This window comes from Lissotriton helveticus, chromosome 3_1, assembly GCF_964261635.1.
Source record: "Lissotriton helveticus chromosome 3_1, aLisHel1.1, whole genome shotgun sequence".
Taxonomy (NCBI): Eukaryota; Metazoa; Chordata; class Amphibia; order Caudata; family Salamandridae; genus Lissotriton; species Lissotriton helveticus.
This window is the reverse complement of record NC_136061.1, coordinates 1,097,010,009-1,097,022,130: the sequence shown is the minus strand read 5'-3', so window position 1 is coordinate 1,097,022,130 and position 12,122 is coordinate 1,097,010,009. Positions and strand designations below refer to the sequence as shown.

The 12,122-nt window shown below is 46.9% G+C and overlaps 1 protein-coding gene across 3 annotated transcripts in view; it reads right to left on the bottom strand.

The window, feature by feature from the left end:
- RBMS1 (RNA binding motif single stranded interacting protein 1) overlaps positions 1–12,122 on the bottom strand; it is a 764,797-nt gene that overhangs the window by 643,746 nt on the left and 108,929 nt on the right. The window lies entirely within an intron of this gene.

Here is a 12,122-nt window from a genome sequence, read left to right as displayed (position 1 = left end):
AAGATAACCCCTACTCACCCTCTAGGTAACGTGGCGCGAGCAGCAAGGCTAAACTTGGAGGCGATGTAGGTTAAGTATTTGCGCACGCACCCCAGCAACAACAACTAAAGGCCCACCACAAAGGAAACTCCACACAAGGTTATGTAAAAATAGCCTTTGTATTATAATAAATATACATCAGATAAAACACACATCTTGTTACACTGTGCCAACAGGCACGGGCGGAATTTACAAGGGATATTTGTACAGGACAGGGCCACTTGAACCACTGTCAAGGGTATCAACACTTTTAGCAGCAATACTTTCAGTCATAAAGCAATACCTTCAGTAATAAAGCAATACTTTCAGTAATAGCACTTTAGCAATACCTTCAGTAATAAAGCAATACTTTCAGTAATAGCACTTTAGCAATACCTTCAGTAATAAAGCATACAACCAGTAATTACTGGTAACAGGGCCTCACTAGCACCACCTGTACTAGGGAGAAAACAACCACCTACACGTCACACTACCTGTAGGGGTGCAAAAGCAACACACATGATGTCGTAACCTTCAGAGGTGTAAAAGGACAAAGAGAACACATGATGAATAATCTACCCATTCAGAGGTGTAAGCAAAACACATGATGCCGTAACATTCAGAGGTGTAAAGGCACATGACGCATAATCAATACATTCAGAGGTGCAGAACAAATACCAATTTCCCCAAACTCACCAGTCACCACCTGTGACTGTCCCAGTGTCCCAATGTCAGGGCCTAAACGTGGCAGTTGCCCACAAAGTGCTGGGCAACTGGAGCAGGGAAAGTTAGCGCAAAGTTGGAGCCTCTCTGGGCTCAAAGAACCACCACTGTGGCACTGGTGAGCCTCTCTTAGGCTCTCTCACCAGCAAGGGGGGCTGCTGAGCCTCTCAGGGCTCCAGCAACAGAAAGGTACAGCCTCGCTGGGCTGGGGGGTCCCTCGCTCTGGGGACCCAAAGCAATAATGCTGGCCAAGAGCCTCGCTGGGCTCTAACGCTACTGGTGCCCCCGGGGCACCTCGTGGCTCCACAAACGCGGAGGTGCTTTCTCTCGGTGGAGCCTCTCTGGCTCGGGTTGGAGTCCCCCTCTTGGGGACTCGGGTCGCTCACAAGTGCCCCCTGAGCCCTCAGGCTCAAAACACAAAGGCGCGAGGTCGTGCTACAGAGAGGGGGCGGGGCGGACACCGGCAATGTGTCCCAACGCTCCCCCCTCTTCTGCAGGCACCTACCGGGTTCGCGCTGGGCTCTCCAGCGGAGGCGGGTCTCTCCCGCTGGTCCCGGGGCTCTCCTGGGCGGCGGGGCTCTCCACACCGCGACGGAGCCTTGCCGGCACCTTTTCTCTGCTCTCCTCGCTGCTGGGCTCTCCTCTCCCGGCGGCGAGGCGGAACTTCCGGTTGCTTCTCCCGGGGCCGCGCTCTGATTGGCCGGCCGGCCGGAACACTTCCGGGTCGTCGCGGGCAGCGCGGCGGCCCGTTTTAGGCAGGCAGGCGGGCTCCCAGATGATCCGAGGAGTGGGCTCCCTCGTAGATCAATAAATCGGCACAACACCACAGCAATAAGCGGGGTGGCACCCGCGCTGTCAACTCGCCACACGGGGCGATCGGATGCCGGGTGGGCACCGGCCTCTGCAGACCACAGCGCTCCCAAGCGCTGCTGGCACAAATAAGCGCTCGTAAGCGCTAAACAGCAGCAAAAAGCGCTCCCAGGCGCTAGGGGTAAAATCCAGCGTTTCCAAGCGCTAGGCAGGCAATCTCAGCGCTCCTAGCGCTGAAGGGCAGAGAGCAGCGCTCTCAGGCTGCAGGCAACGAAGTCCTCAGTGCTCCCCAGCACTGGAGGACAGGACAAGGCTCCAGCAGGGGCTGGAGGCAGGCAGGGGGGCAAGGCTGGGCCAGAGCCAGCACACTGGGTCTCCAGGCAGGGAGACACCCCAAGTGGCGGTCCTCCTGGCCCCAGCAGCAGCAACAGCCCCCTCTGGCAGGATCCAAAAGCAGAACATTTTCTAAGGGGACCCAGCCCCTTCTTATAGTGACAAATCCTTTGTTTCAAGGTGCAGGGTGGGGGGAAAACCAGTTTCAGCTGGCTTTGGAGCACTCTTGATGGCCCAACCACCCATTTCATTCACTGGGGAGGCTAGGGTCGTTAGACACACCACAGGGGGGCGGAGCCAGCATTGTGTGGGGAAAACCCAGCCCATCCAGGACACAGGTACACTCCTCCCACACATCACTCATGCTAATCTCCCACTCACCACCGGGCAGACCCATCCAGACTTCCTGGAGCCTGGCATGCCAGCCAGCTCCAGCCAATCACGCTCCAGTACCCTCACTGCACACATATCTCAATGTCCAGAAGTAGCACTTCCCTTCTAGACACATACATGCCGCAGACACCATCTTGCAGCATTCACTCTCACGAGTTCAGACATACTAAACTCGAGCCTGCACTCCCCACGCATCAGGAACTACCAGGGACACACACATTCCCCATGCATTCCTATGGGAGGGCAGGCCAGCCATACTACACGCACGCACTTTCACTCTGGGACCCAGGGGAAAGTGCGCAGAGACCCAAAAATCACTGACACAGGGTCACACATAAGGCAAAAAGTTTAGGGGTGAACCTGCCCTGCGGGCCAAGTCCAACACCCGGCGGTCAGACTAATGGCTAAAGTAGAATTGTGACACAGATACTATTCCGCTGATTGTGTTCACAAATATATGCATGTAGCCAAGCTTAGATAAAAAGAGTTCAAGTTTAGCGGCAACACGGAGAACGAGGCTGCTATTAAAAGCTTGCGCTGCTTCCCTTACGCGTTTTATTGTCAGGCTAGCTGTGTGCGCGCTAGCGAGCGAGCGCTATGCAGCCCGCTTACCTGTCCGTCGGTGTCTCCGGGCAGTCATCCGTACTGTCTGGGGGGGCACCGGCGATCGTGAAGGAGAGATGTTTGTATGCTCGTATTTTGCTAAACAGCGTCACGTGATCCGGGGCGGTCACGTGATGCAAAGCATACTGGGACATGTAGTTCCAAACGATCTTTCGGAGTTACTTTCTGTCGATAAGGTATTTTAATCTTTAGACAGTGGTTACGCAAGGAAAAAAGGTATATTATTATGTGTCAATGCAATATAATGCTAGGACATATAATTCAAGATCGATCTTTGGAAAGAAGCCATTGTTATATCAGTGGCAAAAATTGAGGTTCTAGTTCTTAAAAAATCCCACTCCAGGACATCTGTCCATGGAATAGTCATGGCACAATACCTTCGAGATAATTGTGCACCCTCGGGCCTCATTGTCAACAATGCACCACGTCTATTTCTTGATGATAAAGACTTCCTGAGAGACTGGTCAATGATAGCCTGGAGGTGCACAAGGGACTGGCTAGTCCTGATCATTAAAACCGCAAAAAGAGTAGCGGACAAAATATTAATTGAGATTCAGGTACTTGAGGGCCAGATAAAAACGACACTAAAAAGTAGATTGTTCAAAAAGGGACAGGATGACAGTGACAAGAATAATAAAGATTTCAAGGAATCTATTCTTTTCACAAAATTAGAGAAGTTTAAAAAAGACCTAGCGAAATTCTCTATGGAAAGAGTATATCCATACACGAGCGACACATACACAGCACCAACATTCAACCGAGGTGGCAAAAAGGGTGGCTCGACATATGGTACATCAAGCTCAGACGGAGCTTCCAGTGATTCAGACACCTCACAAAATGGGTCTGCTGATCAAACATCCAGGGGCCGAGGAAACAGAAGAAACTGGAGGAATGGACATCAACCACAGAATTTCAATAATTTTCAACCGTGGTGGCCGGCCAATCCCTGGATGTTCGGACCACACTGTCCGCCTCAAATGGGTCCTTTTGGTCCCCCCCAAATGCAACAAGGCCCTGGATCGTTTCCTTTTTTAGGGTTTGGCCCGAGACGAGGCAGGGGCAGGAGGAGACAAGGAACGATGCCAGCACAGGTCCACTGGAATACGAATACTCCACCACAATCGGGAATGGATCTCCGCAGCGGGAAGAAAGTCCCGCAAGACACCGCGGGGACAAGCAACCAGACAGCCTCCTGATGAACCTCAGCTCACATATACTCTCTCCAAATGAAGAGCGACTTTTGAACAAAGGCCTGGGTTTTGTGGCAACCCAGAAAGGGGATCCTTTTGTAGCCCAAATTGAACTAGCCAAGCTCTTCAGAAAAATAAGACTACACTATTTCTTTTCTAAACCAAGAAACATTGGTACTGTCATTGAAGAAAAAAACACTGGACTGAAGAAGCCATCCACATTTAATCCACCTAGCGCTGTTCTACCTCCTAAGGTTTTGACTTTTGAAACAGCCGTGGAAAATGATATAACACGTCTCTACAAAACAGAGACCAGGCCATTCATGAATCTCTCACGAGACGAACAGCTGGCCCTACGTTCATTATCATCCAACGACAGGATTATCATCAAGCAAGCCGATAAAGGCGGTGCTACAGTGATTTTGGATACTGAGATTTACAGAAATGAATGCCTTCGGCAGTTGAGTGACCGGAAATCATACCTCCCACTAAAAGAAGACCCTACAGAGAGAATACAAACTAAAATAAGAGATCTGGTTGAGGAAGCAACCGCTGAGGGCTGGATAACACCACAGGAAGGACAATACCTAACAACTAAATACCCCACGATACCGTATTTCTATTGTCTTCCTAAAGTGCACAAACCTCAGAGGCCGCCACCCGGTAGGCCCATTATTTCCGGTATTGGTTCAGTTCTGGAACCTCTGTCGACCTTTGTCGATCATTTCCTGAACCCCATGGTCAAGGCAATGCCTACGTTCCTACAGGATACGAAAGATGTCCTGAGACTCCTTCCAACAGTACAATTTGACATCGATACGGACATCCTTGTATCGTTCGACGTAGAGTCTTTGTATACGTCAATCCCGCAAACCGAAACCTTGGAGGTAGTAGGTGCTTTGCTGGAGCAGAGTAACCATCAGTCTATCACTCCAATACGTTTCATCATGCATTTAGCAGAAATTGCGATGAAAGAGAATTACTTTCGCTTCGAGGACACCACTTACCTGCAAACATCCGGGACCAGCATGGGCAGTGTTTTTTCGCGCCGAGTCTGGCGAATCTTTACGTCCATAACTTTGAACAGCAAGAAGTCCTAACGCCTGCCAACCCCTACTTACCATCACTACATGTATGGAAACGTTATATTGACGACATCCTGGTGGTGTGGCGGGGCACGGAGGAAGATCTCGTGTCATTTCATGGATGGTTGAATAGTAAGAATGCTTACCTCAAATTCACCATTGAATATAGCCGGACATCTTTGGCCTTCCTCGACCTGAGGTTACATGCAACTCCAACTGGCATCGAATCAGAGCTCTATCGCAAGCCGATGGCTAGAAATGCACTATTGCGATACGATAGTTGTCATCCACGGGCCCTGAGGGACAACTTGCCCTTCGGCCAGTTTCTCAGGGTTCAAAGAAACTGCTCTAGTAAAGAGGCCTTCAAGATCCACTCGAAAAATCTGGAAGCCCAACTGAGTGAAAAAAAATATCCAAAGAAGATTATTCGTCAGTCTAAGAAGAGGGCGTCTAACAATAACAGGGAGTCCCTTTTGGAGATACACCCTCCCAAAGAAAAGACCAACCGCATTGCCTTTGTCAATACATTCAATAGTCGATCAAACCAAGTACAAAGGATCATAAAGAAACACTGGTCGATCTTGAAAACTGGAGGTGATGACATAGCTTTACCAATCTTTGCCTTTAAAAGAGGACAAAATCTAAAGGACCAGCTAGTCCACACACGCCCACGGAACAAGGAATCAAGACAAGTGGGCACCCTGTGGGACCTACCTCCTGTTGTCGGACACCACCCATGTGGGGCGTGTACGGTCTGTCCCCAAACCTGTAAATCCACCGTGGTTGACATAGGGACCAACCGCCCATGGACACAAAATAGATTTACAAACTGCAACAGCAGTAACCTAATCTACCTGATAACATGCCCGTGCCCACTACGATACGTTGGCATGACGACCAGGAAGATAAGGACACGGATACAAGAGCATAAAAGTACAGTGCGTTGCCGAAAACAGGCCACTCGCCTTACTGCACACTTTTTTGAGAAAGGGCATGGCCCTGATGACTTCTGTTGGACAGTCCTGGAACAACCACAGATTCCTGATTTTTGCACTGACATCAGTCGCTTCTTGTTCAAAATTGAACAAAAATGGGTCTACCGACTGAACAGTGATAAGGAGGGTCTTAATGAGCCAATACCCTGGATGTCCCTCTAATTATCCATATCATACATTCGTACTCTCAACCCCCTTTAAAATGACAAACACTATGAATCCTTGGATCCCTGTTTAGGGACTTAGTAGCATCATACAGGCTTGGGTTTTCTCCAGATATTTCAAACACCCACTCTCAATTTTTGCCACTGATATAACAATGGCTTCTTTCCAAAGATCGATCTTGAATTATATGTCCTAGCATTATATTGCATTGACACATAATAATATACCTTTTTCCTTTGCGTAACCACTGTCTAAAGATTAAAATACCTTATCGACAGAAAGTAACTCCGAAAGATCGTTTGGAACTACATGTCCCAGTATGCTTTGCATCACGTGACCGCCCCGGATCACGTGACGCTGTTTAGCAAAATACGAGCATACAAACATCTCTCCTTCACGATCGCCGGTGCCCCCCCAGACAGTACGGATGACTGCCCGGAGACACCGACGGACAGGTAAGCGGGCTGCATAGCGCTCGCTCGCTAGCGCGCACACAGCTAGCCTGACAATAAAACGCGTAAGGGAAGCAGCGCAAGCTTTTAATAGCAGCCTCGTTCTCCGTGTTGCCGCCAAACTTGAACTCTTTTTATCTAAGCTTGGCTACATGCATATATTTGTGAACACAATCAGCGGAATAGTATCTGTGTCACAATTCTACTTTAGCCATTAGTCTGACCGCCGGGGTATAGTACAGGCGGGGTATCTACATTAAACAAACGTAATTTTTGATGGAGTAACTAAGCCATCTTTTACCTCCGTGTAAACTTCTCTTTTTAACTCTTTGTCAAATTAACTCCAAAAGTAACTCATAAATTGTTTTTAGAGCGGTGCTCCTCAAACCTGAGCTGCAGCCAGGTGGGGTGAAGCCTCTCAACCATCATTTATGGGTGAGTGCACATTGGAACTTTTGTCCTAGTATGTGTGAATGTGACTCCATCACGCTGTGGGTTTTATTGTAAAAAACTACGGGAATATGATTCATTCATGTTCTTTTGTTTCTTGTTTGTTTGTTTGTCTTTCTGTCTGGATCCAATACCGTGCGATACAATGCGATAACAGTATACGGTTGAGTACACACCTGGGATTTTCAGGTGATATTTTTTCATTATTATTTATTCTAAGCAGTAGTGTTGTTTATCAAGGTCCTGAAGAATGCATTAGAAACTTTGTTCTATTTAATGCAGAAACATGTTGACCACCATCAAGTACGGTTATTATTCCAAACCCGCACTTGCACTTGCTTTTTAACCTTAGGGATTGGGAGATACTAATAAATTTTGTTTTTCTACCCGATTCACCTAATTTTATGATAACTTTTCACTTTTCACTCCTACCACCTAACACTGCTTTTTTTCAGGAGCCACTTTAATTCTTGTACAAAACATACTACCCACTTGTCACTTTTATCGGTCACGGTAACATCAGACCGGCCGTTTTTGTCTCCTGGGTAAGGAGAACCCAAATGATGAGAAAGAGGGCGGTATAGTGTGGCTTCTGATGGGAACTATCTTCTCCATATGCTCTTGAGCCTTGACTTGGCCTGCATTTACTAGCATGCATGATGTTCTCACGGGTGTTATTTGCGTAGTATTGGTGTTGTGATCCATTCTGTCTGACTTACTCTATTTTGACCCCCAGGTACCTTTTGTCGTTATAGTATTGTGTTTGGGGCATGTACCTGGTTGGTCGATAAACCCGCCCTTAGACCCTCCTCCAATTGTTTGTTGTGTATGTGACCCATAGACCTTGCCTTGAAGTTTCTATGTTTCAAGTGAGGCCAGCAGTAAACACAGAAGATGACCGCAGGAGCATATGTAGTGAATACATATTAAATACGTATTCACTACGTATACTCCTGGGGCCATCTTCTGTGTTTACTGCCGGCCTCTATGACTTCATACAAGGCACGGTCGGAAAGTTTCCCAAAAGGCCCTAGAGAGAGAGAGAGACACACAGAGAGAGAGAGAGACAGACAGAGATAGACTGAGAGAGACAGAGAGAGAGAGAGAGACAGACAGACAGAGATAGAGACAGTGACAGAGACGGAGAGAGAGAGAGAGACAGAGACAGAATATGGCAGACAGGCAGAGGCAGAGAGCGACAGAGACAGACAGAGAGAGACAGACATAGAGAGACAGACACAGAGAGACAGACAGAGAGAGACAGAGACAGACAGAGACAGACAGAGAGAGAGAAAGACAGAGAGAGAGACAGAGAAAGACAGAAACAGATAGAGATAGATAGAGGCAGATAGAGATAAAGATAGATAGAGGCAGAGACAGATAGAGCTAGATAGAAACAGATAGAGATAGAGATAGATAGAGAAAGAGACAGAGACAGATGGAGATAGAGACAGATAGTGATAGATAGAGATAGAGACAAATAGAGATAGATAGAGACAGATAGAGACAGCGACAGATAGAGGCAGATAAAGACAGATAGAGATAGACAGAGACAGACAGACAGAGATAGAGACAGAAAGAGATAGAGACAGAGAGAGACAGAGACAGACAGAGAGATATAGAGATAGATAGACAGAGACATATAGAGACCGATAGAGATAGATAGAGACAGAGACAGATACAGATAGAGACAGAGACAGATAGAGATAGACAGCTAGAGATAGAGACAGAGATAGAGACAGATAGAGACAGAGATAGAGACAGATAGAGACAGAGATAGTTAGAGATAGATAGAGCTAGAGATAGAGATCGAGACAGATAGATATAGAGATAGAGACAGAGACAGAAACAGATAGATAGAGACAGAGACAGATGGAGACAGAGACAGATAGAGATAGCTAGAGATAGAGACAGATAGCGACAGAGTCAGATAGAGATAGAGACAGCGACAGATAGAGAAAGATGGAGACAGAGAGAGACAGAGAGAGATAGAGTTCGATAGAGACAGAGACAGATAGATATAGAGATAGAAAGAGATAGATAGAGACAGAGAGAGACAGAGACTGATAGAGATAGAGACAGAGATAGATAGAGACAGAGAGAGATAGATGGAGAGAAAGATAGAGATAGATATAGACATAGATATAGAGATAGAGAGAGAGCGTCCGCTGCAAGGGCCTGCGTTCAACCTCATGGTCACAGTTTTTTTATTTACTATAGCCCCGCCCCCACTGTCCCCGCCCCCACCTATGCAGCCCTCGGCCACAATCCACACTGTAAATTCGGCCCCCGAGAGAAAGTTTGTGAGTACCCATGCTGTAGGAGAACCATTCCTCAAATATAAATGTAAAATATGAATTTCTTTATGATCACTAAGAATGGGGGCCACATGTACAAAAGGATTATGCAGTTGCAAACCCTGCGTTTTACACAATCAGATGTTTTTGATTTGGTATATCTCAAAATACCTTTTTGTGATATACCAAAGCCCTTTTGTAAGTTGGAAAAGTCTTTCAAACTCGCAGAAAGGGCTCTGAAACTCATTCTGAATTTCAGTTACGAGGGGCATGCAAGGGGATTATCCTCCTAATAGTAATTTACAAAAGCATGTATCAATAGTTTGTGCCAGCACTTGTGGATGCAAACTATTGATCAGATATCAGCATACAAGTAGCAATGGTATTTGATTCACAAAGTGGAAGCCATCTCCTGGAACTGCTTCCCCTTCCAGAATCCTTTTGGGTGGCCTCGGCAGGGAGCAGACAGTGATCCAGGGAACCCACGGCAAGCCCCTCCTAGTGTCTTCCAATATGGAAACATTAATCAAAAAGCAATACTTGTCCCTTTATGGGACATAGCCAGCTTTTAAAACAAGCATTGGGAAAGCCAATAGGTTGTGTATTTTTCCCATTTCAGATCTATTGGCTTTTACAACGCATTTTCTAAAAAAATAAAAGACTATTGCTGTATTGCTGGTGCAGAACACAACCGCCAAAAGAATTAGGCATGCATATGCATGTGTCATGACACAGGTGCACCTATGTATCTTGACATTTTAGTGGCCCCAGCATCACCACGCATGCATGCATGCTGATCCAATGCCCATTTTAGTGTTTTGCTTCAATTTACCATTCCAAGATGGCAGATGCCCATCTTGGAGTAGTACATTAAAATAAATCACATAAAAATGACCCAATGTGCATTAAAAAAGATGAATGGTGCACCCAGTAGAAAATTGAACCCGCTGGGCCTCCCAAAAAAGGAAAAAAACTATAGAACGCAATGAAGATGGAAGAGGGAGTAGCGGATCATCAGGTGTGAGGATGGGTGGAATCAGTACATGAAGAAGAGAGCAAGAAACACATGCGCTTCCAGGGAGTGCTGAAGTAAAGTAGTTCCCTGAATGTAAGCAGAGGAAGGATGGCTGTCATCAGTTCCATGGGAGGGACAAACTGAAGGAAGGAAAGCCGTTGAATAAGAAGGAAGCATAAGAGAAGGACACAAAAGCCAACCAATGATAATCAAGGGGCTGACCCTAAGTCCACTGTAAGTATTGGTATTGTACACAATATTACTTTGAGAACAGACAGCTCAAAGCAGTCTGTAGGCGAGACCTAAAATGTTTCCTGTTTGGCAATGCTAAAGCAGAGGTGCAGGTTTGCTGTCCCTTGCAGGCCACCATCCCTGTATTCATAGCCAGTCACAGGGGTTGCAAATAGCAAACGGACAAATTAATACTCATTAGAATAGAAAGGTTGTTTTATGACCCTCTCTGAATTGACAGTTTGAAAAGAAACCTATAAGTACACAGGCCACATCGTAAAATGGCAGGCATATTGTAAAAGTCAGATTGCAAATTACATCCACTATTTGCAACCTGCCTGTACATACTTTAAGCCCTTTACTAAGAGTCACTCAATAATACTGCGCTGCTCTCGTCATCCGAGGGCTTCTTGAAATCAATATAGATTCTGAAGCTCTCAGAGGCAGAGTTGAAGCCCCGCCCATCTTTTTAATTGGTTAGAGTCATCTTACATGCAAAACGCTGGCTTCTGATTGTAAAGGAGGCTTCTTAGTCCCTCTTTGTTGCTGTCCTGTCTCCTTATGGCCCCGCCTACCGGGATTGGATTGTTTACCGGTGGCGTGACACTCTCTCCTTCATTTGTCCCCACACACTTTTTTCTTCTCACTCAGCTTTGGCAAAGTCAGCCACGTGTTTATTTTTGCATCGTGCTTTCACTTAAAGTGAAAGCGCAATGCAAAAATAAACACGTGGCTGCCTTTGAGGTACTGCTAACTGAACCAATTTTCACTCTCAAGTTAAGTATCATTTTCATAACTCGGCTAAAGAAGGCTTTGTCTCAGAGAGGTAAACTTCCGCTGTTTGATGGATGTTGTTTATTGTTCGATCATGCTGATCAGATCTAGCGTGCGACAATTGTATCTTTTATGCCATTCATAAATGTTCATGCTTACCATTCCTTCTGGACAGACCTAAAACCAGGCGGCAGCTTTAAGTGGGAGGATGGAAAGGAGGCAGTGCGCAGCGCCCCCCCGCAGGCTCTTTAATCCGAGCGAGACCCAACCCTCTGCTGGCTGTACATTTCGTTGGACTTGCTTGGCACCATGACCCCCATGTGAGAGCAGCTCCTAGTAAACACTACCTGCAGTTCAGTCATGGCTTCCCAGTTGCAAGCGGCCTCGAAGCGGGCTGGCATCCCTGTGCTTCCCGCCTTGCAGATTTCTTGGACGATCACCGATGGCCATGCCCGTCCTCTGCAAGGCGTTCCTCTGACTGCAGCCTGAGAGTGAGTGGCACCGTTTGTCACACATACAAAGGAGGAGCGCGTTTGGGATTCTGGATTCAAAAAAGGCAAAAACTGG